Here is a 27,585-nt window from a genome sequence, read left to right as displayed (position 1 = left end):
CAAAACTTGCATAAATTTGGTCATCTGCAGGAAGTTATATTTAAAGTATTTTAATAACTAGTGTGGCACCAACCAATTATAATGGACACCTGCAGGAGCTCTGGGGCTGGTTTTTGGAAGCCCCCTTGCTAGGCCAGGATTTAACCCTTTAGCTGCAGAAGAGCTCTTAGAAGTATCCAAAGTGAGGTACCAAGGCCGCTAAGGTTTGGTGGGCAGTGATCAGGACAGCAGCTCTTTACCTACTGCTATGGAGTAGTTCAATAGCAGTGCACATCTGCTGAATGTCATTCTTAGTGATGTGTTTATTTAAGAGCCAGCAGAAAAGAAAATAATTGTTCAGGCATTTAGAATGTGTGTCAAAAGGCTAGTTTCAGGCTAATGTTTGTCTGGCTTTCAACTCTTCTTTGGTTTGCACAATTGCATTTGTCCTTAAACAGTTACCAAAAGGACATGTTCTGCTCAGGGTGGAATTCACCCTCTTATTCTGAGAGACAGTTAAGGCATCGTCTGGCAGGTGAGAGACCTGAACACAGAGACTTACCCTTCAGAATTCAGGTCATGAGTAGCGAGGCTTTTCCTAACTGAACCTTCTCCCTGAGTCCAAGTGACAAACAGGAATGAGCTCAGCATAGCAGATGGGGGGAGTGGAGGGAAGAATATTCCAAGAAGAGGGAGCATTGTGTGTAAAGACACAGACGTGAGAGACGCCATCCCGTGGCAAGTTCACACAAGCCTCAAACAGGTTAGAATTTTCAGAGATCTGGGGAGAGGAATGGTCACAGGCAGTGTTGGTGAGAGATGAGGCTGGAAAGGTGCACAGGGGCTGGGTATATAAAAGATTATTTATGAGGGAAAAATGTTAATTAATTCCATTCATTAGAATATTGATGGTAGCATTTAGAACTAAGAGAAAGAAATTTGACTCAATGCAGACGATAACGGCAGATTATTGTGGGCCTAGAACTAGTAGAGCTCAAGGGAGGTAAGGCTTCCAGGTAGAAAGAGACAACACTTATCTATTTTCATGAAAATTAGATCTTTTTACAACTTTGATGACAGAAAGTTTTCTACAGAAACTTTTTTATAAGCACTAAGTGGTCTTGGGGAAATATTGGAGAGAAGCTTCACAGTAGAGGCGAATCCTATTTATTGTTTTATTTAAAAGTTGTCTTTAGGTGAGAGGTAATCACACTGTCCTAAAAAGATCTGTTTGCTCACCCCCATCTGACTTGTAACGTAGGCCACTAATGACATAAAAATTATCTCTCAGCATGACTTTGTCCTTCCAGTAAGGCACAGTTACAAGCAGCCAGCCTATTGCTGAGTGATTAGAACCCATTCGCAACTGGAGCTTTGTGTGGTGCCGCAGATAGACAGTACAGATGCCTGTCTCACGATCACATTAATGAGGGATCTCTCGTCTTCTCTGTAGCTTCCAGCTTTAGCATCTCGAATGAGATCTTGGAGATGTTAAGTCCTAGAAGGAGAAGAAACATGCTGAGGAGGTTAAGGGTGAACCAGTGAACTTCCCAGTGCAAACTTACCAGAAGTACTGCTTTTTTTCTTAAATGCTAGTAGGTTTGAAACAATGTAAAAAATCAATCAGGTAATCTGATTAACAGCTCACTTACAAGTTTGCGAACTTTCTAACTGTAATAATTATTTGCTTCAATGAATGAAACAACAAAGTAAGAGTTAATCAAACTGGTCTTATATTTACAGTGCCTAATTAAATTTAGGTGACCTTTTGGTAAAAATTGTATTATTCACAGAATGGGCCAAGTACCAGTTCATAACTCAGGTGTATGAGGTATATTTTACTTTACTTAACAAACCCTTGCATCTTACGTTTCTTCTTGAAGACATGTTTATAAAAGTGAATCTAATCTTTGTCCAATCTTCCTCACTTTCCAATTTAACAGATGAGAAAAATGAGACAAAAGAGAGATCAAGTTTGTTTTTGTTTTTTTTTTCCAAAGGAATCAAGTAATTCTGGTGGATTGGGGTCTGAATTCTGAGTACTGAGTTTTTACCAAGCATAGGGGCAGGTGGTCCAGTGCACACAGGTGTTCCCTGAGGTATCTGTTGGTATCATATGGTCTTCAGTGATCTTTCCATAGAGTTCATGTCTGAGCAACCTATTGACCTAATCCCTCTGGCCCCTTTGGGTCCATATACTCTGGCTCTAGCTACTCTCTTGGCCACATCTAGGAGGATCAAGACACATGGCATGTTTTTCGTGACAGGCTGTCTGAAGCTTTATCCGCCCAATGTGCTGTTAAGGTCTTTCTTTCCCTAGGATGTTATCTCCAAATTAAGAATTCATTCATGGCCGGGCGCGGTGGCTCAAGCCTGTAATCCCAGCACTTTGGGAGGCCGAGACGGGCGGATCACGAGGTCAGGAGATCGAGACTATCCTGGCTAACACGGTGAAACCCCGTCTCTACTTAAAAAAATACAAAAAAACTAGCCGGGCGAGGTGGCGGGCGCCTGTGGTCCCAGCTACTCGGGAGGCTGAGGCAGGAGAATGGCATAAACTCTGGAGGCGGAGCTTGCAGTGAGCTGAGATCCGGCCGCTGCACTCCAGCCTGGGCAACAGAGCGAGACTCCGTCTCAAAAAAAAAAAAAAAAAAAAAAGAATTCATTCATTCATTCACCAACTATATTTTAGGCATCTTCTATGTGCAGATACTGTACTAGGCACTAGGAAAACAGCCATTAAATATGCTTATAGGAAACTTTCATTCTAGTAGGGGCATATAGGCAATAAACAATGACCAAGAGAGTGATAACATCTATCAGCGCCCATCATTATATACACTTTAATTACTTAATTTGAGTTCCCTCCAAAAGCAGGGCCTCAGACAAGAACTTGAGTCGTGGAGATAATCCCAGGAAGTTGGAGTGAGGGGTGAGAAGAGTGAGACAGGAAAAAGGAAAAGCCGGTAAGCACTTGTAATCAAATTAATCACCACAGTGAGTACTTGAGGCTCAATTTTCCCTCTATCTTCTAAGTTACAGGATATCTTTCAGATTATCCACTTCAAGTTTGAAAAAGAAAAGCGGATATGCATTGGCTCCTGGACCCCCATTATTTGAGGCATAACTGTAGATTATCCCCTCTTCCTAATACAGGCTGCACATGTCTACTTACCATGACACAGCAAGATGCTGCCATTGCATAGAGTTGAGATTCATATGAAACACTCTGATGAAACCATGGCAGGAAGCCGAGGTGAGCTAAGGTACAGAGTCTGAGTAAAGAGGGCTCCCCCTTACACTGCTCATACCCGCTTATGCCTACATGAAGCTAAATCTGTCCATGAGTCGTCAAGGTGCTAGCCTGCTTCAATCTCTACAAATACTTAACACACAGGATTAGTGAAAAAGGTTCCAGTTGCCACAGCTGTAAATGGTACTAAGGCCTATCTTGGTGAAAATGGTCCCAAGGCCCATCAACAATCTTCCTTCTCAACTCTCCATTCCACATTCTGTCACTTCATCTTGTCTCAGTTGTTTGATGGGGTAAGCCCAGCCTTCATTTCTAAAGAGTTGGAGTTTTTAGGTTCCTTGCTATTGTTTGGCCATGTTTGCTACAATCTTTGTTCATTGCTACCAGGAGACGGGGATAAAAAAACACCCCAGCGAAGAGTTGCAGACATGTTTCTCTCAGCCCTGTTTTGTAGCAGCAACTCCAGGTCCTCGTGATTCTCTTTGTCAAATATTATACATCCCAGAGTAATTCGTTTTGTTGTCGTTGTTGTTGTTATTTTGCTTTGGGTAGCTGATCTACCATGAGTTGCTTGAAATGACCACGTGGGAGCTGCCATTTCAGGTTCAGTGGAATCCTTACTGTGTCTGCTGATGGGAACATTCCTTCCCTGGGACCTATGGTGGCAAATTGAAAAGGTCCTAAGGTTTGGGAATAGGAAACACTGATTCCTTAGTGGATCACTGAGAGCAATGGTGAGATAGGTGACATCTACCTCTTGATTTCTGGATTCATGTAGTCTAGCTTGGAAACCAGAGTGCTGGATGTTGGCCATTAACCTGGTGCTACATGGCATCTGGAAGACAGAGATAACACTCCACGCTATTTCCCTCAAGTCGGAAGTTTAGTCATTGTTTTATTATAGATTAACTGCTTCTGATAATGTAATATAGAGCAGGACTAGTAGACCCTCTGATCGTGTGTCCAATATCTCACTTTCTTGGCATAAAATAGGACCCTTACTTTAAGATGATATTATGTATAATGACTCTAGACAGTGAGTTATCCCACCCACCTGACTGGTTTGTGGTTTCTCTGCAGTGGGTAATATGTGGTGCACAGTAACATGAGACACGATAGTCTACACACTCTATAGTGTGTAGGTTCACTAATAGGTTCATACAGAACCATTTGCCCTGCCTAGAATCAGAGGTGAGCCAGAGGAATTTAAGAAGTGCACCAGAGGCATCTGTCACAGTGCCGTATTGAGTTATAAGTTATATGTTCATTTGCTTACATTAATCCCTAGGTGATAAGCCCATTTAGGGGAGAAGCTACATCACATTAATCTTGTGTAGGCAACGCTTATCACAGCATTTGGAATTTGGTGAACACTTATGTCATTTTGTTTTTTTGTTTTTTGTTTTTTTTCATGTGAAGTATGCATACAAATATACTTAGAGATCTTTTGGGTCTGTCTCTTACAGATGAGGAGAGAAACAAAGACTAATGATGGTGAGGGACTTGTCTAGGTTCTTGCATCCACCTGGTGGCAAAGCCAAGACCCCAAATCAGTGTGACCCCAAGGTCACAGATGATTAGGCCATGATGCTTCTTCCTAGAGTTAAGTCTTTGTGGTAGAGATTGGGCATTCGTTTTTAACAATCCAAGACTATCAAAGACATATTAGCCTCTCAGCATGAAGTCAAGTGATTAAATTATGAAGAATTATAGAATTAATTTGTTCTTACCCATAAATAGCATAGTATATATTTTTTCATTATAAGATGCAAGCCTGAAGTCCAGGCTACTGCAGAATATTTCACTTCTGATCTAATGAGTTTGGAAAATTTTCACTTCTCCTTGTGTTTTCCCTAATTTTACTCCATCTTCTTTTGTTACCCCTTGAAAGAATTTATATTTAAACCAAGTTAGGATTAGAATCACTAAAGCTGTACATTATAAGAGTTGAGTTTAGGTTGGGCGTGGTGACTCACCAATCTCAGCACTTTGGAAGGCCAAGGCAGGCAGATCACTTGAGGTCAGGAGTTTGAGACCAACCCGGTCAACATGGTGAAACCGTATGTCTACTAAAAATACAAAAATTAGTTGGGTGTGGTGGCAGGCACCTGCAATCCTAGCTACTTGGGAGGCTGAGGTAGAAGAATCACTTGAACCCAGGAAGTGGAGGTTGCAGTGAGCCAAGATCATGCCACCACACTCCAGCCTGGGCAACAAAGCGAGACTCTGTCTCAAAAAAAAAAAAAAAAAAGAGTTGAGTTTAAGAAACATTTCAGAGGGAGGATGCATACATTAATGAATAAGAACAAAATCTCTTTCTGCAAAGCAATCTAGCAGTTTTTGGTCAAATTAAATATTCTTATAAGCTATGACCCATAACTCCTACTCTCAAGTCCCTAGCTTAGAAGACATCTCATACAGCTCCACAAGGGGAATGTATAAAGATATCATTTGAGTATTGTTACTGTGGTGGAGAGAGTTAGAGGAAACTCAATGTCTTTCGCCAGAGGAATGGATAAATATCTTGATTTGAATACAGTGCGACTGTTCTAAGAAAAGCCAGAATTACAGTGCCTTAAACAAGACAGAGATGTATAGATCTCCATGTAACAGAGATCTGAGTTTCTCTCAGATCTCTCATATGAGCCAAGGCTAATATGGCAGCTGCATGGTTTCTGTGGCTAATATTCCCTCTATTCTGATTCGCTACCGACTTAGCACTTATTCTGCCTCGCAGTCTAAAATGATTGCTCTGGCTGCAGCTAGTGGGAGGAGGGGAAAGAAAAAATGGAGGGCATACCACTTATATTTAAGAGTACACCTAGAAGTCTGACACCTGTCTAACACTCATATCTCATTATTCAGATCATAAGTCACGTGGCCACACCTAGCTTCAACAGATGCTGGAAAGTGAAGTTTCTAACTAAATGGCCATGTGCTCAGCTGCCCATCACTATTAAAGGAAGAAGAAAGAATGGCTATTGGAAAAGAATTAGGCCTTTCTGACATTATAAAGTTGTAATAAATAAATATTGTTGAATAAAACATGGCAACAGTTAGAATCAATGTATTCCAGCAATATGGATTGTTCTTAAAAAAACAATACCACATGAAAATAAAAGCAAAAACAGAATGAAAATGGGCTAATACATAACACACTAATACACACAGATATATAAAACATTCTTAAAAACAAGTATGGCACTTCAAAAGAACAATAATATTGTGCTAAGAAATGAAAGTTTTGTCAGTCAAACCTACATACTAAAATCTGGTTCTCATCACGTGGTCTATTGAAAAGTACATAAATGTTTGAGGGCCTATTTTTTCGTACCTGAAAATTTAATTATAATATACTCATCTTGTGAGGGTAAGATAAGCTTCCATACTTAAAATATTTATTACAGTACTTGATACAGTAAATTCTCAATAGAGATTAGCTGTTATTACTATGTCTTTTTTATTAGAAATTACATGAATGTATAAGATCAGAACTTTGTGTAAAGTTGACTCTTGGTAAATGTTGGTTGGATGCATGACTATAGAACAAACAGTGTATTGAACACATAGAGAGGAATGAGCTGGGAAGTACTGAGTCACATACCAAATATTTATTTAATACCTCGTATGTATCAGGCCCCTGGGATACACAAGTAAGTTAAAACTAGCATAGACGCTACCCGGTGCTGGAGAAAGGCAATTAAAAATCATACAAATACATGTAAAAATTTCAATTACTATAAATTCAAGGAAGAAGAGAGATGCTCTTCTGTGTGTGTCATATATCTAAATATACATATATGTGTATATATTGTGTATGCATACATTTATAAATTTATATTTATATAAATGCATATATACACAATATATAAATATGTATATTGATATTCATACATACATAAATATATATGAGTATGTATGTATATGTGTGTGTCTGTGTGTGTGTGTGTGTGTGTGTGTGTGTGTGTGTATTCCTTTCTAAGGAAGTTATGCTTCAATTGATATATAATTAGGAATTAACTATTAACTAGAAAAAAATCAGAGAAAAGAGCATTCCAGGCAGAAGTAACAGCCAAAGCATGGAAAATATAGTGGATTGAAAGAAAACCAGTGGGAATGGAATAGAAAAAACAAGAGAACAAGTGATATGAGTTGACAGAATAGACAGAGCTGAGACCATAGAGGGGACATAGACTACTGGAAGGGGTTTTGTCTTTATAGGAAGGGATACTGTATTAGTTTTCTATTGCTGCTGTAAAAAAATTACCACAAACTTAGTGACTTAAAACAGCACAAACATATTCTCTGATTAGAGTTGTGGAAGTCAGAAGTCTAAGACCAGCTTCACTGGGGTTAATGTCAAAGTGTCGGCAAAGCTGGTTCTTCTCAAGGCACTGAGGAAAGGACCTGTTTCCTCCCTTTTTCAGCGTCTAGTGGCCACCTGTATCTTTTGACTTGTGCCTCATTCTCTGTCTTCAAAGTGCATCACCACAGTCTCTGCTTCTGTCGTCACAGCACTTCCTGCTTTGACCCTGAACTCTCCTGTCTCGTTTTTATAAGGACCATTTTGACTCTTATCAGGCCCATCCATATGATCCGTGATAATTTACCCATCCGAAGATCCTAATTAATCACGTTTGCAGTCTCTTTTGTCATATAAGGTAGCATTTATTTTCTGATGATTAGGACATGGACATAATGGAGGGGCTGGTATTCAGCCTACCACGGAAGCCACTGAATTTGTTCAAGCAGAGAAAAGGGCACATTCAGATTTGTGTTTTTAAAAGATTCTCCAGTTTTCTTGTAAAGGATAAATAGAAAGAGGGCCAGGTATATGTTTGTGAACCAGTTTGGGAGGCCAATGCTGGGTCCTGGCAAGGGAAGAAGAAAAATAACTTCATAACAAAGAAGGGAAAGTCACATTTTGGCTAAAAGAATACAAGACCGTGAGAGTTAAAAAGAACTTTAGAGAACACTATCAGTGTTGTACTGGGTCCTGGGTCTGACTTGGTACTAGATTGCAAGAGCTTTTGTGTTCACCTATCCCGGCTCCACATTCAGTGGCATGTTGATAGCTTGATATTGGCCACGGGGGTAGTATTTACACCATGGAAATTGGCCAGAACTACAAATCAGGACATTTTTTCCCCCAAAGATCCAATGTCACAGAGTACTCCACTGACATTATGTAACCTATCAATTGAGCTAAGTGGTCTCCCTCTCTTCCAAGGGTCTGCTTCTGGTAATATCAAGCTCACTCCTAATCCTGCTGTTGAACAGTACTGATTCTTAGAAGTTTTTTTGTGGAGACAGACCAAATGCTAATAGTGGTTGACTTTTCAGGTTAGGATTTTTTTCCTTCCACTTCAGTGTTTTCTATGAGTTTTACAGTAATCATGCAATACTTTTATAATTAGAAAAAAGTCAGCTTTACTTTTTAAATATTCATTTAAAAAATTACCAACTACCACACAAATGAGGACATGACAGCAAACTTGTTTTATGGTACAGATGACAAATTCGTGATGTAATCACTTAAAAATGTTTTCCTAGACACCAGCTATGTACAAGTTAGCCTTTGAATTTCCTATGGAATTTGTTACAAGGCTTGGTCCCTTGATATGTTCAAGATAGGGAGGAAGAGGATCAGAGTGGTAAAAATGAGAACAATAAAGAATACCTACAAGTAGTAAGTATTTGAACATATACAGTTACAGAATATAAAACACATCATGAGAGAGTGGCAAAGCAGTTTCACCTTGGCATTACACATGGTCTCAAGGCAATAGGAAGTGAGCAAGGGTGTAATCCCCAGAGCAAGACTTCCTGAGTTCAAATTCCAGCACTACCACTGGTTACATGTGCTTTCTGGAAAAGGACTAAAACTCTGTCTGCCTCAGTTTCTTCATTTCATTTATGAAGTGGAGATAATGATAGTTACCCATAGCATTGGGTATTTGTGAGATTTAAATTAGTTACTCCATGTGAATTCCCTGCAAGAGTGCTTGACACACATTAAACACTCAAAAAGTATCATTTATTTATTTGTTGGCATTCAACGGCACGTATTCTCATTTATTTCAACATAAATTTTACTACAGGAAAAGCCATTTAAAGATTTATTTTAATTATAGCACTCTGCCACCTTCTTTTCCCAATGGATCTATGCAACTGAGAAAATGAGAGTGATTTAACCAAGTAAAATTGATGTAAATTTTTTTCCAAATATGTTAGATATTTGTTTTTTCGTATTTGTGTATTGAGCTTTAGTCCAACCCCATACGGTTCCCCAGTGATTTATAAGTATTACTGCTTATCTGCATATTAAATTCCCAAAGAGTGCTATTCCAGTGACTTGATTCAGGTATTTCTTCCTCTAGACTTTTTCTCTCTGCAGTTGCTCTTCATTCTTTCTGGCAAGTTTTCTAAGGTGTGTACTAAGTTTTTGAGGAGCTGAATATCACGTTTCCTTGAGTCAAACAGGAGCCAGCTGGCACCATTTATCTCTTCAAATTACAAGAAAATGTGAGAAACAACGGGGTGTCTATGTGGGGTCCTGCAGAGCCCTAAAGGGCAGCTACGTGTGAAAGAGTCTATCATGGCAATGAGCTCGAGAATTACCTGTAATCCTGGAAGCTTCCGACTTGACAAAATTTATTTCAATGTGGTTTCATGATCAGATTTTTAGATTTTTTTTTTCTACCTTATCCAGCTACATCTTCAAAAGTTAGATGTGTTCATGAGAGTGATAATGGTTGGAGGAAATTCGTTTTGTTACTTTTTTTGCTGGAATCAATGCAGTTTTTTGAAGGCTCCATGACATTTCAGTAGATTAACAGTTAAGTTTCCTAATTATTTATTATTTTTGTTGAATTTCATCACATCATCTCTTGAGGTAGGCTGTTTTATAGTGCATCACCTTGAGAAGTAACAAACACTCCCTCATAAGCATTTGAAATCCCATGTAAGTTTAATATCTCAGTAAAAACTCATAAAGGATTTTTATTCGAGTGAAAATGTTATAACACAATCTATTTGAAACCTTCATACAGAAGGATTAGCCAAGATGAATATATGCATGATATTTTTAGGAAGTCAAAATAAGTAGAAATTTCTTAGCACTTCTTTTTGTGTATGCCTTAGTGAAAGAAGAAATTACATAAGAAAAATCATAAATGTTAAATCTGGATTATTAGAAAGAAGGCAGAAAGGCTTATCCTAGAATAGACTTTTCTCACATATTCTTGTTACTACATTTAAGAAAATATAAGAATACAAGGACAGGATAATTCATTTTAAAATGTACATAATTATAGAATGCAAGGGAGCTAGTTGAAAAGGGTGTAACCTTGAAAAAGGTTTATAGATTTAGACTAAATGAAAAAAACTTTAGAAATTTTAATTTTTTCTCTGTTGCATTAAAAAACAGATTAAATATTTCAGAGACTGATTCAGAAATCGGTATAATAAATAAAAGAAAGAACAATGAGACAGTATTACTGAGTTCTCTAGGAGTTTGAAGAAACAAAATTTGTATACATCCTTACTTTTTACAATGCACAAATCTTATATTTATAGAGAAGTCAATTTCACTTTGATACCTGGGTAGATACTGGAACTAATCATCAAGCAGTTTATAATCCCCTATAAAAGCACACCATTCTGGGTCACAATCAACATTGCTTTGCAGAAAGTAGATTTTGGGCAAGATTGTTCAAATATAATAAAATAAAAATTTCAGGATGCATTGCAAGATGAATAATATACAATAAAAATACACATGAAAACTTTAAAATTGTGATTCTACCCTATATGTCATTTTTAGCACACCAGAATTTTCTCTAGCATACTACTGGAGACATGGTTCTCAAACTTTTGGTCTTAGGACCCTATTATATTATCAAATTATTTTTAAGCACCCAAAGAGCTTTTCTTTGTGTAGAAAATGGCTGTTAATATTTACTGTATTGGAAATAAAAACTGAGAAACTTTTAAAACATAAACATATACAAGCACACATTAATTAGCCAGCGGATTGAGAACATCAGAACATGTCAGGTAGCCTTTTAGACAATTCCGTTGTACTCATGAGAGAACAAGAGTGCAAAGGCAAATAAGTTTCTAGTATCACCACAAAAATAGTTGTGACTTCACAGACCTCCAGGTATCAGGGGCCCCAGTGGTTCCCAGGGCACACTTTGAGAACACCGTGCTGCAGTGTTGGTAACTGAAATATTATCAGACATCTCAGTGAGAGGAACCAAGAGTGTCTCAAGGAAAGAATTTATTAAATATCCCTCAAGGTGTAAATTCTGTCTAAAAGTTAGTATTTCTATTAGAGGTCCCTGGGTAATATCTTCAAGCATACGAATTTTATTTAAGGAAAAATAATATTAGAAAGGTAAGGGGTAGGGGAGAAGGATTTGGTCATTATTTGATGAACATTTATTAACTAACCACATTACGTAGGAAGGACTAGAGAGACAGAAAAGATCTTAAAGAACTTAAAGCTGTTCCTTGACATGTTCACCATCAGGGAAAGAAATCCATGTGTGTTAATAGAGTTGTGAACAGAAGTCTCAGGCAACCCAGTGGAAGGAAGAGTGATTTGTGCCAATTCATTTCAGGAAGTCTTCATCAAAGAGGCGATGCTCATGACCAGGTGTGCACAAGCAGTGCACATGCTGAGCAGAAGCACTCCAGGCAGTGAGTTCAGAGAAGAGCACTACAGGCAGAGCATGACTCTGGGCAGAAAGACATGCAAGGGCATGACTCCAAGGAATGGTGATCTTTCAGTAGATGGAGCAGCAGGTGTTGTTGGAGTAGAACATGTGGGAGAGGTTGGGTGCGACTGCAGAAGGCTTTTTATGCTCACTGAGAAGAGTGGGCATTGCCCTGTAGAGAACAGGAAGCGGCTGAAGTTTTTTTTAGCAGAGGGATGATTTTTCAGAGCCATGTTTCAGAAAGTCAGTTCAGTGGCTCTGTGGAGGAGAAAAGGGATGACGCTGAAACTAGAGGTTGGAAGCGCACTTTGGAGCATCTTGGAATAGTCTAAACTAGAACACTGTTGCATGGGCTCTGAAATCAGTCTGCTTAGGTTCAAACATTAATTACTCCCTTCATTTGGGGACCTCAAACAATTAGCTAGCTGTAGAGGAGAGGAGTGCCAGTAGCTACTGTAAGAATGACTTGACACAATAAAATAAAGTAAGATGAAACAACATTAATGCACTGCAGCTTTGTAATCGATATTAATTATCATTATGGGTGCATTAAATTATAGGGAAGAGGGAAAACTTGGAACAGATTTTAGAGATATTTAGGAGTTAGGATTCACAGGATTTTTGTGAAAATGTTGGATGGTGGTGAGAGACAGTGAAATTATTTCAGATGTTTAGATTCAAGAGAATTCTGGGAGATGACAGATAATAGGTAATGGAGGGACGGAACAAAGGGCATGAGAATGTGGAGAAAGTAAGACCTGTTTTCACTAAATAATGTTTGTAAAAATGATGGGAAATGTTTACTGTGGTTACCTCGCTTAATATGGAGGTGCAGTATGTGCCATTGATTATGAAACATATCCAAGACGTTTTAAGGAACAAAATGGAAAAATTCATTTGTGATAAATCTCACAGACCAAATCAAGAGAGGAACAGGGTAACTAAGCTTCTAGCAGAAATATGTAATTTCTCAAGAAAATCAAGTGCTCTCCTTGAGGACTAGAGGGTAACATGCAGCCTTTAAGGAAAGAACCAGGTGCAAATTAAGAGAGAAGTTGAGAATTAAAGCTGGCAATATATTTTTTTCTATAGCATAAAAAACCAGCACATTATCAATGTATTACAAGAAAGATGAAGTGCTCAAGTCCACACAGCCAAAAGGTCCAGTCTAGGTAAGTTTCTGTTATAATAAGTCAATTTAGAATAATAAAAGTTGTTAGGAAAAGGGAAGCTTTTATTGACTTAAATGGTCAAAGGGTGCTGATTTGAAAGAAACACAAATTCTCTGAAAGATGTACAAACTTTCTCATAGATTTATCAGTATTTTAAAAAGAGATGAGTGAAAACTAGAATGAAATATTATTTTCTCAAACACAAATAACCGAAGTAAAGTAAAACACCCAAGTGATCAGTCGGGCATCTCTGCGTGCTGTGCTTATGTTAGCTATTTGCAAAGATGTGGGAGAAATCTCAAGAAAATAATTACTTGGAGGAAGAAAGTTACTAATCTCAAGGTAGGGGAAAAGGTAAAAGGATTAAATGGAGGGACTTATGTTACAGTGATAGTATTCTGAACCATTTATTTCTTTAGGAGAAAGGAGAGGTGAAGGGGAGTGGGAAACAGTTGTCTTTGAAATTAGAATAGCTCATAAAATAACTGACTACAAGATAAGTATTATTAGAATCTGTGCCGATTCACGGGCTGTTTGCATTCAGACACTGGTCATATTTTACTATAGTCACACGTGAATTGACAAAATGTGAAGCATTTTGTATTTACAGTTCAGTGGAATAATTTTTCTACTCTGCTTGAACGTATTGTTTGGCTTCAGGGAGAATTGCTCATGTTCTTGGAATGGAAACAAATCTGAATAATGGTATTATCAAATTAAAGGCTGGTCTTAAGGCTTAAGACATACTAGGTATGTCTTGAAAGCAATTTTTTTTTTCTGTTTCCTTACTGAAATACCATTGATCAGTGCTTAAAATGGAAATGTGGATTTGTAATCACCGTGGTGAGTGAAGAAGGATGCCACACAGGGTGCTAGTTTCCTACCTCAGTATGAGAATTCACAGTCTCTTGGGATAGAAGTAGCACCTTCCACTTGTTCCTCCCTCTGCCTCCCAACACACACACACACACACATACACACACGTACATGCACACGCTCTCCTTGCTCATAAGCCCTCCTTAGGGTTATAAAATGGGTGAGATCTTTCTGGGATCTAAATATAAAGGAACGCAATTTTAACATATTGTGTCATTAAGAAGTTTAGGAGCTTTTAGACACAATCTGGAAGTAGTGGAAAATTAGATGCAGTGTTGCATTAGACATGTTTTTAGTATTTTCTTCTTTTTGTAAAAGCTGTAATTTTCAGAGTTAAGAACCAATTTAATGTCCCTGGAGTTACAGCTTTTTTGTATCCATTGTCCATTAGGTGAATTACTAAGCCAAGAATGGAATCCATTTATAATGTATAAAATACTGTGAAATGTCTTAAAAACAGTCTTTGCAGGGGAAAAAAGCATTGGGAGTCCATTAAATTTGAAGACAGTGAGTTCTGAGGTTTTCTTATAATCATATAATGGTTTTTTGTGCTTTGATAATATGATGCATTAGATATTGGAAGATTTATTTAAAAGTTTGAATTCAATGAAAATTTATATAGAACTCACATAAAATATACTATTTTTGACACTCCAGACAGCTTTTAAAACTGAGTATATTGTCAAAAAACACTTGAATAATATTTATTATATTCTAATACAAATTAATAGGTAACCACTAAAATGCTTCTAAGTGTCTTATGATGATATTGTCACTACTGCTGGCATTTAATAGGCTTAGAAAATTTGGTTTATAAGTTCTTGTTTTTGAACAAATTCTAATTATGCCTGAAAATTAACTTGTTCTAGAAAGATTCTTTATAAGATGTATGTGATATATATGTATGTCTGTGTGTGTGTGTATTTAGACACACAAACCCATTTTCAATGACCAGATTTAAATTCATAATAAATTGAGGTTTTGTGTTGTACATGTTTTTGTACACTATATTGACTGCTGTGAGATCCCAAACCATAATTAATGTTTTGCCAAACTTTCCTTTCATATAAAAGAAGAAAATTTCATAAAAACAAGCCGACTTCAATTTTTACTTTATTTAATAAATAAATAAATAAATAAAATGTTAAAATGTTATTCCCAGAGTATTTTCCAGGATCCAGACAGCTGCTGCCAAATCTCAGAAAGTTATTACTCCTGTAGCAACAGCCGTATATAATATGTTGAACCGTACTAAATTGTCATCTATATTGGTCAAAACCAGGTGGCTAGCAGCTACTTTGTAAGACCTAACCTAATAGTAATCTTCAGAAGGACAAATGTTTGGCATTGTTATGGCTGAAGTATCATTTTTTAAAAGTCAAATTGTGCTTTCTATAGTCACTAAGCCGAGAAATGTAATGTACTTAATGAAGATTCTAATTAAGACTGTTAATGTATTTAATGAAGATTCTAATAAAGACTGATTCTAATAAAATCAGCAGTTTTCTTCTCATTAATAGGATTTTGTAACTGAACCTCTTACTACTCAGGTGTGATAATTCCTTGAGATATGGGTGTACAGATACATGTTCATATTTCCTACTGTATCAATTAGAAAATTTTCTTTCCAGCTGAAAGTTACATAAACCCCAGCTAGTCATGGCTTATGTAAATGCAAGGTGGTTTTTTTTTGTCTTCACATAATAAAAGTCTGGAGTTAGGAAGCCCAGCAATGGTGTGATGGCTCCATGATGTGATCGTGGACCCAGCTTCTTCCTGTCCTTCTGATCAGCATGTTTAACCTTTTAGCCAGCTGACAGCTACAGCACCATACCTAAGACAAGAAGAAGAGAGAAGGGACAGCGTGGTGCTAGCCTCATCCACCCCTTTCATTATGAGAGCAAATGTTCATCTGCAGATCCCAGCTTATGTTGTATATGTCAGGAAAATGTCATATGACTATACTTGACAAAGGCTGGAAAGATAAAATTTATTTTCAAAAGTCTGTAAGAACTGTAGGAGAGAGGAGGTAAAGAAGTACTGGGAAAGTGTTGGGTTACCAGTCAACAGATCGACAGTGTCTGCCAAATTTCACTTATTTCTTTTTCTTTTCTACTCTTTCTGGTGTTGGTCAACCTATGCATTGTTATACATTGTGGCTATTAGACTGGAGCATACAAAATTTCTAATATTTGTACATTGTTGACGTATAAAAGTGACAATTCCATATGGCTTAATTTAATAGTTGCATTAAAAGCTTTGATAAAAGTTCTTATTATCAAGTACCCAGAAAATAAACTATGAAGGTTTAATATCAATATTATTCAGTCTATTTAAAATTTCCAGTATCTTTGAAAAACATTTGAGTCCATGTGGTAAATGGTAAATGAATAATGAAGTTACTGAACTTCCTGAAGTTCTGAATGTCACATAAATTACTTTATGTGGAAAACTTTTAAAATGTGTGCTCCAGGTGAAATTGAAGGAAATAAGTTGGATAATATGAAGAGCTCCTTTAATGTAAAAGAACTGGTGCTTACTAGGTACTGGAAAAGACAAAAATCGATCAGAATTAAGATGAACAAGCTCTCAAGGGACATAAATATGGTAATTGTACACAGTGATGACAAAATGCTGACACTGAGTAGTTATTTGATCCATATTACATCTAGATTTCTGTAGCAACTTTTGACTACTTACATTTGTATTTTGGTTTATAATTTTTAAAAGTATTTCTCATTCTTTGTCCTGTCAATGCTCACATTATCCCTTTGAGGTTATGTGATTTACCGATTTGATTAATAACATAATAAATATCATTAAATGTGGAAGTTAAGTGGCTTTCCCAAGACTGCATGACAATCTACTTCTGAATCTGAAGTTTTCGAGGTCCTTGAGGACCCAGGAGATGCCAAATAGAAGACGAAAAAACAAAAAGGATCAAATTGTCAAGGCAGACTCTCATGAGTCATAGCTCTTACCCACTATCAAACTTTCCTAGTAATTCAGAGTACAAGCAATTGCAATACATGGGCAAAGCTTGCTTCCCTGAGAGAAGTCTAACACCATTACCTCAGCTCCCCAAAGCCCTTCTTCTCTCACATAAGGAGCAATCTGGTCAACCCTAGCTTGTGAGTTTTCACAATGCATGTAGCATGTTTGTTACATAGTGGGAGCCATTTCAGGCATAAAGCATGATATTTTTTTACTCCACTAATTATCTAATGAATCATTTCCTCAAAAATCCATAAATTCCAGGTTTATGTACAACAAGTAGCCTGGGTAAATCAGGTATTTCCTGCTAAAAGCATTTGGCATACAAGGTCTTGCCATTATCTTTCCACTAGTAAAAAGCCAGGAGTGGTAGCTCACACCTCTAATCCGAGCACTTTGGAAGGCTGAGACAGGAAGATCACTTGAGCCCAGGAGTTTGAGACCAGCCTGGGTAACATAGGGAAATGCCATATCTACAAAAAATAAAAATAAAAAATTAGCTGGGCATGGTAGGGCACACCTGTGGTCCCAGCTACTTGTAAGGCTCAGGTAGGAGGCTAGTTTGAGCCATGATTGCATCACTGCACTCCAGCAGTACTGCACTCCTGCTATACCAGAGAGTAGGTTATAGCATGTTTGCAAGGGTCGTTGTCCAGGGAATTTCTTTTTTCGGCAAGCACCCTCAGTAAATGGAAATTAGATGTTATGGTCCTGCCATCAACTCTTTTTCTAGAGTGAATGCTTTTTTTCTGAGGCCGTGCTGGATATGTTATACTGGGCATGTAAAACATGTTTATGAAATTGTTGTCAATGTGCTAAACAGTATTTACCCACGGATTTTGATCAAAATGCAATTTTGAGTTTATGTTTTATCATGTCTTTAAATGTTATTCACTGGAAGTGATCCTGTCCTGTCCATAAATGAAAACTCATGGTGGCCAATGATTCTCCAGTATTAGATGCTCCTACAGTCACATTAAATTGTAAACACAGTCTCAGTTCAGAAATTCAAATATTTAAATTCACAGACATTTTGAAATTCTCCCCTCTCTGCAGTTCAGTCCTTCTTTAGACTGAAAATCTGCCTGAGTGAGAGGCTCTCTCTGTTACATCCTGCCACGTAACAAACTTGCCCAAAACCTAGTGATTTAAAACAATTACCATTATTTGTTCACAGTTCTTTGGATCTGCAATTTGGGCTGGTCTCAGCAGTGTGGTTCCTTTACTTGACTCAGCTGAGCTCATTTACATATCCAGTTACTGACTGGCAATTCTCTGGGACACTGTGATACAAATTTCTCATCATCCAACAAGCTGGTGCAGGCTCATTCACAGGGTGAAGATCACAGGGGTTCACAGCAAGAAAGGGCAAGCCCCAAATGAGCAAACACTTTAAACACCTTCTAGAGCTGACCAAGTCAATCAGCCAACCTAGATTCAAGGTGTGGAGAAACAAACTGCACTTTTTGATCAAAGGATTTGTAATATTGAGTTACAAGAGCATATATTTAAACAGGGGAAAGATATGTGGCCAATTTTACAGTCTACCACAAATAACTTAAGCTTCTATTTAACATATTTTGCTCTCTTATATTCTCTACATATCACTAGCTACTATTGAATTTCTGCCAGTGTCAAATAAATAAATAAATAAATAAATAAATAAATAAATAAAATAAGGAGGAAAGGGAAGAGAGGTGAGAGAATCAGTTTTTACTCAGCAGGGTGACTTCTAGCTCCCTAGACCTGGAATGATTAAGATTGACTCTTCCATGAGATGCAGCCATGGCCTCCTCAGTGGCTCTCTCTACTAGAGGTCTCTTTTGTCCTTAACCTTGACCAGATACAGTTGCAGTCTGGTGGCTGCTTTTATGTCCTCTTTTGGCTCCTTGGCATCAAAATTTATACCTCCAGACTCTCAAGTAGGACCCAAAACAGCCTGACACCTACTCTCTTTGGACTGCAGGACATCTCAGCACAGCAAAAGTCTTCTGGATATACCACCAAAGAAGCTCAGTAGCCTTTCTCCTGCCTTTAGGTTTCCTGGATGATAATTAGACCTCAGTCCTCAATTCCTCAATCTATGCTTGCTTTATTAGTCATAAGGCCAGCACCAAGTCTTTTTCTCCCATATGAACAAATTTCAAAGCTTTCAGTGTTTCCCTTTATGCTTTAGGTTAGACAGTGGCATTCCAATCCACTCCTCCTCCAAAAGAAGGGGTGGCGACTTTCAACCTAGAGAGACTCTCTCTAAAGAAACATTATCACTAGTCTGTGCCTTTAATATTTTTTTCTGATTCCTGTTTATGTCTTTGATCTGGCAGAGGGATACAAAAGTCACAGAACAAATTCCATTTGTGAATTCTGCATATGGTATGTGCATTGGCAGGGAATCCTTATTCTCTTCGTAAATTCTGCATATAGTCTATGTGTCTTGGTGCTGGAGTCATTGGTGTTCCAATTAAAATGACTGGGGCAGGAAAGATTATATCCTGTTATAGAGGGAGGGAGGGAGGGAGAGAGGAAGGAAGGAAGGAAGGGGAAGGGAAAGGGAAGGGAAAGGAAAGGGAAGGAGAAGGAGGGAGGAAGAGAGGGAGAAAGGAAAGGAGGAGGGAAAGAAGAAAGGGAGGGAGGAGGGGAAGAAGAAGGAGGGAGGAAGAAAATTTACATTTTAGGTATCTTAGTCTGGAGCTTGCTCATCTTTATTTTGTAGTTGTGGGCTTCAGTTCACAGACTAAACAAGGTGATTACACATATATACTTTATAGACTGCCATCTTCAGTGCTGAAATCTTTATTTTATTTTCTAAGATGAAACATACCCTGGCCTCTTTTTATGTGATACTAAAATCCCCAGAACCACCAAAACAGACTAGAAAATCCCTTCATTTGAACAGCTCATGGGTCTTGATTTGCAGGATTCTGAAGAGAAGGACTATTTATGGATGCCCAAGCACGCGGGCAGACCTAAGCAACAATTGCATGGAAACTCATGTGAAGTTAAATTGGCAATCAGCTCTAGCGTTTCTTATGGCAGAGTTGCCTATTGGGTGAATAGTATGCATTTTATAAAAACATTCATAAATGTAAATTCACACAAGAGACTGAAATGGCTGCTTAGGGTTAAATGAAATACATATTAACAATACTTATGAATAGTAAATAGCATGCACTTTTAAAATGTGCTCAATGTGTATTTACATAATAGCCTGTAAGAGTTCCACTGTCAAGTAAATAATACTGTAGTTGCCCTTAAAAGTCTTTAATTACCTACAGTATTTGCAAAGTATGTTGTAATGGATTTCTGGTTTGTGTTAGCACTCCACTTTCTTCTCAAATTTGTTCCTTTTCTTCCCTGATTTCAAATACATATATATATATTTATGAAAATAATTTTAAGTTGGCATTGAAATAAACCACCCATCTAGATAGAATGGTCTTCAATGGTTTCACTTCTGTGAAAATGAAACTTTTAAAGTGAGATGGCAATATCATGCTGACATCGTACCCATGAAGAGCATCTTATACATGAAAACAAGTAAACAAAGAAGAGAGCCCCTGCAAGGTGGGGTGACGGGGCTGTTGATTGTGGGAAGATTATGCTTTGGTGAACTGCAGCCAATGTTTCAACCCTCTCCTGGGCTGTTCCTATTCTTCCACTGTATCACAGGGATCGGACCCCCACAAACTACGGCCCTAATCTCTCTTACCAACTAGTTTCTGGCTCTTTTAGGGCATGGAGAGTACTGGCTGGAGGCTGGAAGGCAGGGAGAAGGTGTAAGTCTGATTTCTTCCCTTTTCTCTCTGCTCAGGGATACATTCACCAGTGGCTATGGCACCCTACACCTCTGTCTCACCTTCTAGCCCACCCCACAGTTCTCCATGGTTCCAGAAGCTATCTGTGGTCCAGGCACCTGGTCTCCAGTCACACAACTTCCTCCCTCTGGTTGATGCAGGATTTTTCTCAATCCTTTCAATGGTCTTGAGAATGGGGTGCCCTGTTTAGTCGACCCTTGATGCTCAACCCCTTGTGGGAGAGAGCATGTGAGTGAGCAAGTGTGGGATCTGGCTGGCCACTTAGGGTGCCGGCAGGAGCAGGCTCCATGAGAGCCCCACGGTGGTGCCCAGGTGGGGATGCCTGTGACCTCCGAAGCCCCAGAGGCATGCTATGGTGCTCTCTTAGCTCCGCCATCCAGGGACAGCAGTGTATTATCAGCTCAGTGGGCCCCTTGCCTCATAGCGTGGGGCAACTCCCCTTTGCTGGCAAGGGCAAAGGACCAGTGTGCCAGCCCTTTTTGGGCACCTGCACTCGGTGGGCCTCAAGCTCTTGTCCAGGATCCGAGAAGAATGAGGTTGCCCAGACACTTGAAGGGTGGTGAAGGTGGAGAATTTTATTAAGTGATGGAAAAAGGCTCTTGGTGGAGTGGGAAGCTGGAGAGGGGATGGGATGGGCAGGTAATCTTCCCTTGCAGTCTGGCTGTCTCTGGCCAGCTCTTTCCTATAGTCAAGCCATTCTCCAAAGTTAAGCCATCTTTCCTCTGAAGTCCAGCTGTCCCTCTGAAGACAAGTCACCTCTCTCCAGTCAAGCTGCTTCTCTCTCTCTACCAACTGAGTCTCCAGTCTTTATAGGCAAAGATGAGGGGCAGGGAGGGCCTTGGGTAGTTCTGGAAAAAGCAACTTTCAGTTGATAAAAAGATATTATTCTTGTAAATCCATTACAACATACTTTGCAAATACTGCAGGTAATTAAATACTTTTAAAGGCAACTTGACAGTATTATTTACTTGGCAGTGGAAGTCTTATAGGCTATTATGTAAATACATGTTGAGCACATTTTAAAAGTGCATGCTTTTTACTATTCATAAGTGTTGAAAGAACAAATCAGGACAGAGTAGGCAAACAAGGATAGAAGTTCTCACTTTGAACTGCAGGTTTTAGGCTTTTCAGCTGGAAGGTGGGGTTTTGTCGGGGACCTGTCCCTGTCTGCCTAGAATTTCTCTGCCTCCTGCCTCTATCATAGTCCTCAAGGTCACAGCTTTCTTCAGTTGCTAATGTCAGTGCTACCTCATTTTTTCTCAATTGATCTTCAGCTCTTGTAATCTAGTAACCGATTACCCATATTAAATTACTTCTATTGAATTCCCTGATGTGGTGAGCTTTGTTTCTTAGATGTTCCCTGACTGATAAAACTGTCAAGTGAATGTTCTTTTTTCTGAAGAAGTTGTCCACGGGCTAAACTAGGCACAGTCAGAGATTAAGTGCCGTCTTTCCTGTGCCCTGCAAAATGTCTCCTGTGACTTTGGATTACATCTGTTAGAACTCGCCTGATATTAACACCTTTTTAAGAGGAAGTAGGCAACTTTAGACATAACGTTTGGATGGAAGAGAGGTAAATCTAGATATTCAGAGCCAACTACTTAAAAAGACATCAGTGCTCCAGAAATCGTATTAATGCAAATAGTGACTGTTTTGTTTGGTCAATGTTGATCATCCCTTACTTACAGCTTTGGCATCCCCAGCATCCAGGGGTTCCTGACTGTAAGAATCACTTCTTGTTTCTTTGCCATTGCACCTCTCCTGGGCCATGCAGGTGTAATCTAGAAAGAACTTCAGGGCACAGCAAGGTATGAAAATCAGTGAAAAGGTGGAGGACATTTTGATAAAATGAAAAGTGTGTGCCTTAACTAGAAATATTTCATTTTTGTTTTTAAACTAATGACTGTGTATGAGCCATATAAAACCCAACTGCTGCTTCTTCCATATTCCCGACCTTACTCTGCCACACTTTTCACTACCATGATCTGCCACATTCTTGCCTTGGATTTGTTGATGAAAAGAGTCAAATTTTGTAAAATATTTGACGAAATTTATTCTGAGCCTATTATGAGTGGCCATGGCCCATGACGCACCCCTTAGAAGATCCTGAGAACATGTGCCCAAGCTGGTTGGGGTGAAGTTTGGTTTTCTACATTTTAGGGACACATGAGACTTTAATCAAATACATTTAAGAAATACACTGGTTTGGTCCAGAAAGCAGGCACAGCTCAATGTGGGATGTTGGGGCTGCTTTTGGTTATAGGCAGATTTAAAAACCAACTGGTTGATAATTCGTTCAATTTATCTAAAGACCTAAGGTCAATAGAAAGAAAATGTCTGGGTTAAGATGAGGGATTGTGGAGACCAAAGTTCTTATTGTGCAGATGCAGGTTTCAGGTAGCAAACTTTGGAGAGCACAGATCGTAAATGCTTTTTATCAGACTTGAGATCTGTATTGGTGTTAATGACGGGAAGGTATAATGAGGCATGCCAAACCCCCACTTCCCGTCATGGCCTAAACCAGTCTTTCAGCTTATATTTTAAGAGTGCACTGGCTGAGAAGGAAGTTTATTCAAATGGTTAGAGTGTCTTAGAATTTTATTTTGGTTTGCAGATTTTACGGTTTCATGGATCGTACCTCATATCCTGGTCACATCCTTAAGTTCTGTGCTCATTCTCAACCTCACTTGTTCTTCATGAATTCCTGTCCTTCCTGCTGTGTAGTGAGAAACAGACGGCATTTGAGAATCAATTATTAGAAATCCATTATTTTGAAAGTTTTCACAGTTAAATTTTTCAATCTTATTTTATTAAAATATTAAAACATATTCAACTACTCCATATTTTATTTAATGTGTACATCGAATTTCACCACTGCTAAGTAGGGAGAAAGGGGGAGAAGAGTTAGGCACTGTTTGAAATATTTTAATTCATTCCATCTTATGCTACCCTTACCCCATAATCTTCCTTTGTATGTAATTGACTCTAACAACAGTGCCTTCAGGAGATGAAGGTTATGTCCAGGATAGGCAGGGGATGAGGACAGCTAGGGAAAGTCACTAAAATCAACTATCCCAGGTCATGGTACTTCCTGGAGCTGAATTATCCTAGCTAAAGTTACACTGGCCCCCAGGCTGCTGGAGCTGGGATGGCTGGGAAATCACTGAATCCGTTGTCTTCCATTCTTCCATATTTATTAAGGATCTGCTCTTCACTAGGCACTACCCTGAATACTGGGAACAGACTGGTAAAAAATATAAACAAGGCTTTTTTTTTCCTCTGAACTTTTTACTGGCCTGATGCTCCCCAAAGGGTACCCTGCTTCTGCTGGCATAATGCCTCAGAACTTTGGTATCGCTGGTCTCAGATACCACTTTGCCATCCACTATCTGGCGGGTTGTGTCTTTTGGATGGTTTACATGGAGTTGCTGCGGTCCAGGGCATCACCAAGATTGATGTCCTCGCCATCTTCCAGCAGGCAGCAGTAGGTGGTGATCTCAGCCTCCAGCTTGACTATGATGTTCAGCAGGGCCTCATACTCCTGGGTCTGGTGCTGTTCCTCTGCCCAGGTCTGTGCCAGCTCTGACTCCAGGTGCAGAAGGATCCCGTTGAGCTGCTCCATCTGCAGAGTGTAGCAGGCCTCCACCTCCCTCAGACGGCTGCAAGCTAGCCTTCAGGTTTCTCATCAAGTCCAGGTTGATCTCCAAAGACTGGACTGTACCTCTCAGCTCAGTGAGTATCATCACAGCAGCTCCAACTCTGGCAGACTGCATGGTGACCACTGTGGTGCTCTCCTCAGTCTGCTGAGACCAGTACTTGTCCAGCTTCTCTCAGTTCTTCCAAGCCAGCTCGTCATATTGGGCCTGGATGTCTGCCATGGTCTTGGCGAGGTCCTGAGATTTGGGGGCATCTACCTCCACTGTCAACCGAGAGCTGGCAATCTGAGCTTGTAGGCCTTTTACTTCCTCTTCATGGTTCTTCATGAAGAGCAGCTCCTCCTTGAGAGCCTCAATCTGTTTCTCCAGCTGCAGCCAAGTGACATCAGGGTCACTGATGACCTTGTGGAGCCCATGGATGTTGTTCTCCACAGACTGGCGCATGGCCAGTTCTGTCTCATACTTGACTCTAAAGTCATCAGCAGCAAGATGGACATTATCTAACTGCAGAACGATACGAGCATTGTCCACAGTATTTGCGAAGATCTGAGCCCTCAGGTCCTCGATGGTCTTGAAGTAATGGCTCTAGTCTCTGACCTAGGGTCCCTTCTTCTCCAGGGGCTCCCAGATTTTGCTCTCCAGCTTCTCGTTCTTGGTCTCCAGGCTCCTCACTCTGTCCAGGTTACGGGGCCAGGCGTTCGTTCAGGCTTTTCATGGTCTTCTTCTCGTTCTGGATGCCTCTCATTCCTGTCAGACCCCCAGCCATCCCCATGGCCAGGCCCCTGGACCCCATGCCACCCAGGAAGCTGATGGAGTGGGATATGGAGATCCGGGAACCAGAACCCCTGGCACCTGCATAGATGCTGGCCACGCTGCTGACAGGCTGGGTGCTGTAGCTGGACACCTGGACAGAGCCCAGGGACCGGTAGTTGGTGGAGAAGTTGGAGCAAGTGGTGAAGTTCATACTGTCTGGGGAGGAGAGCAAGAGGACAGGACTCAGGCTTTGCCAATGACCCACAAGGGTCTTTTGCTTGTGGAAACTCTGATTCTATGATGGTGAGGAAGGGTTGTTGATAATCATTGAACATGTAAACAATGACATAAAAATATCATTTTGGAAAGTGATAAATACTATGATGTTAATAAAATGAGAAGCTGAAAGAAAAAAAATGAAGGGCAAGGGGCAATCTTTGATTGGGTGATGAGATAGAACCTCTGAGAAAGGATATTTGAATGATGGGAAGACAGTCATACAACCCTGTAGGGGAGAAGAATTCTGTGTGGTAGGAAGAGCAAGCACTGAGGCCCTGACTACAGGCAAATTTGGTGGATTTGCAGAACACAAAGAAGGCCAGTATGACTGGGGTCACAGGGAGAGGGAGATAGGAAACGATTCTAAAGTTAGAGAAGACCACCAGGTGATAAAACGTGGTGGTTATTTAGAATAGGCCAGCTGTTTGGATTTTATTCAGGTTCGTATAGATAAGAAAACTGAGGCTTAGTGAGATGAAATGACTTGCTGGATTTTACATAGTTTGGTAGCTGTAGAGATGAAAGCCCAGTCAGGGATTCTTTGGTGTTCACTACCTTTATTATTCCTGCAGTACTCATATTGATATGTTTACGTGCTTAAAAATAACAATCACTTCAGCAAGCATCTCTTGACCCATTTTTTTTTTTTAAGTTTCTGAGCTGTAGAGGTTTTTTAGTATCAATTGATCTGATCTTGTACTATTTGACAGAGCAAAGTCTTGGCAGTCCTTAGGCACAGAAGCACTCTTGGAAAAGCACAGGTGCTGTTGGGAGCACAGAGGGCATGTAAATCAGTAAGTGGCATTAAGGTATCATTCATCAACTGGAGTCTGTTCCGAGTACTAAGTGGCGCTGCCCTCTGAAGATACCAGCCTATGCTGGAGCTGTAAATCTAAGGCCATGCTCTCTTATAATTATCAAAGATCCCCTGGCAATTTTTCCAAGAGATGAGGCGTTAAGTCCAATGTCCTGGCCCAAATCCAACCCAGGAAATTACTTTTTGCCTACGTAAATTACACTTAGACTTCAATTTGAAATTAATTCTCAAGTTCTTCCTTGAAAACTATTTCTGGTATAGTGCTGCTGCAGTAATAGGTCCCATTGTGTGTGAGAATTTCTTCCTCCTCCTAGCCTTCTCAGCCTCTTTCCCTAACCTAATCCCCAAAATGCATGCATTTCACTAGCTTGGAATGATAGGTTGGATACCTATCATTGTTGATTGCAATGATTGTTTGAATACATCTACCACTCTCTCTGTGCAACAAAGTGATACAAACACCCATAATACTGTGTATTCTTGGAAATAAGTTCAACTTCCTTCTATCAGCGGAACTCTCAGCCACAACGTCACCTGCCTTGAGACCATTAGAGTTAAATCATTATGCTTTTTATTTCTGTTTATATCAGTTATCATAAGAAGCTGGGATGCCCCAGTCATGCCTTTTCTCCTGGATGTATATTCCCAGTCTCTATCTCTCTCGTACACACACACACACACACACACACACACACACACACACACACACCCCACACCTACACAGAGTTCAGGGCTCTTTGTCTCTTTTTTCTGCATTGTCAAGTTTTTTTTCATCTTCAAAATACTTCTTGCCATCTAACACATTACACACTTTAATCATTTATTCCCCTAGTGGAGAATATAAGAACTATAATGAGAATTGTTTTTGCCTCTTTTGCTAATTGGCCATAACTACAAAGTAATTGCAGGTCCTGCCATTACTTTTATGTACCAACCTAATAAGTACTAAAGCAGCACCTGTTGGCCTAGCTTGGTGGCTTATGCCTGTAATCCTAGCCCTTTGGGAGGCCAAAGAGGGCAGATCACTTGAGCCCAGGAGTTTGTGAGCAGCCTGTCCAACATGGTGAAACCCTCTTTGTACTGAAAATACAAAAATTAGCCGGGTATTGTGGCACACATCTGTAATCCCTGCTACTCCGGAGGCTGTAGCACAAGAATTGCTTGAATCTGGGAGGCGCAGGCTGCAGTGAGTAGAGATTGTGCCACTGCACTTCAGCGTGGGTGACAGAATGAGACTCTGTCTCAAAAATAAATAAGTAAATAAATAA

General features: G+C 39.5%; 1 pseudogene; it reads right to left on the bottom strand.

Moving 5' to 3' along the window:
- The window catches only part of LOC105520748, a 33,902-nt pseudogene extending 8,470 nt beyond the window's left edge, over nt 1–25,432 (bottom strand).
- Nucleotides 25,433–27,585: the final 2,153 nt, after the last annotated feature.

Source organism: Colobus angolensis, unplaced genomic scaffold (genome assembly GCF_000951035.1).
Source record: "Colobus angolensis palliatus isolate OR3802 unplaced genomic scaffold, Cang.pa_1.0 Scaffold388, whole genome shotgun sequence".
Classification (NCBI taxonomy): Eukaryota; Metazoa; Chordata; class Mammalia; order Primates; family Cercopithecidae; genus Colobus; species Colobus angolensis.
This window is presented reverse-complemented; position numbering and strand designations above follow the sequence as displayed.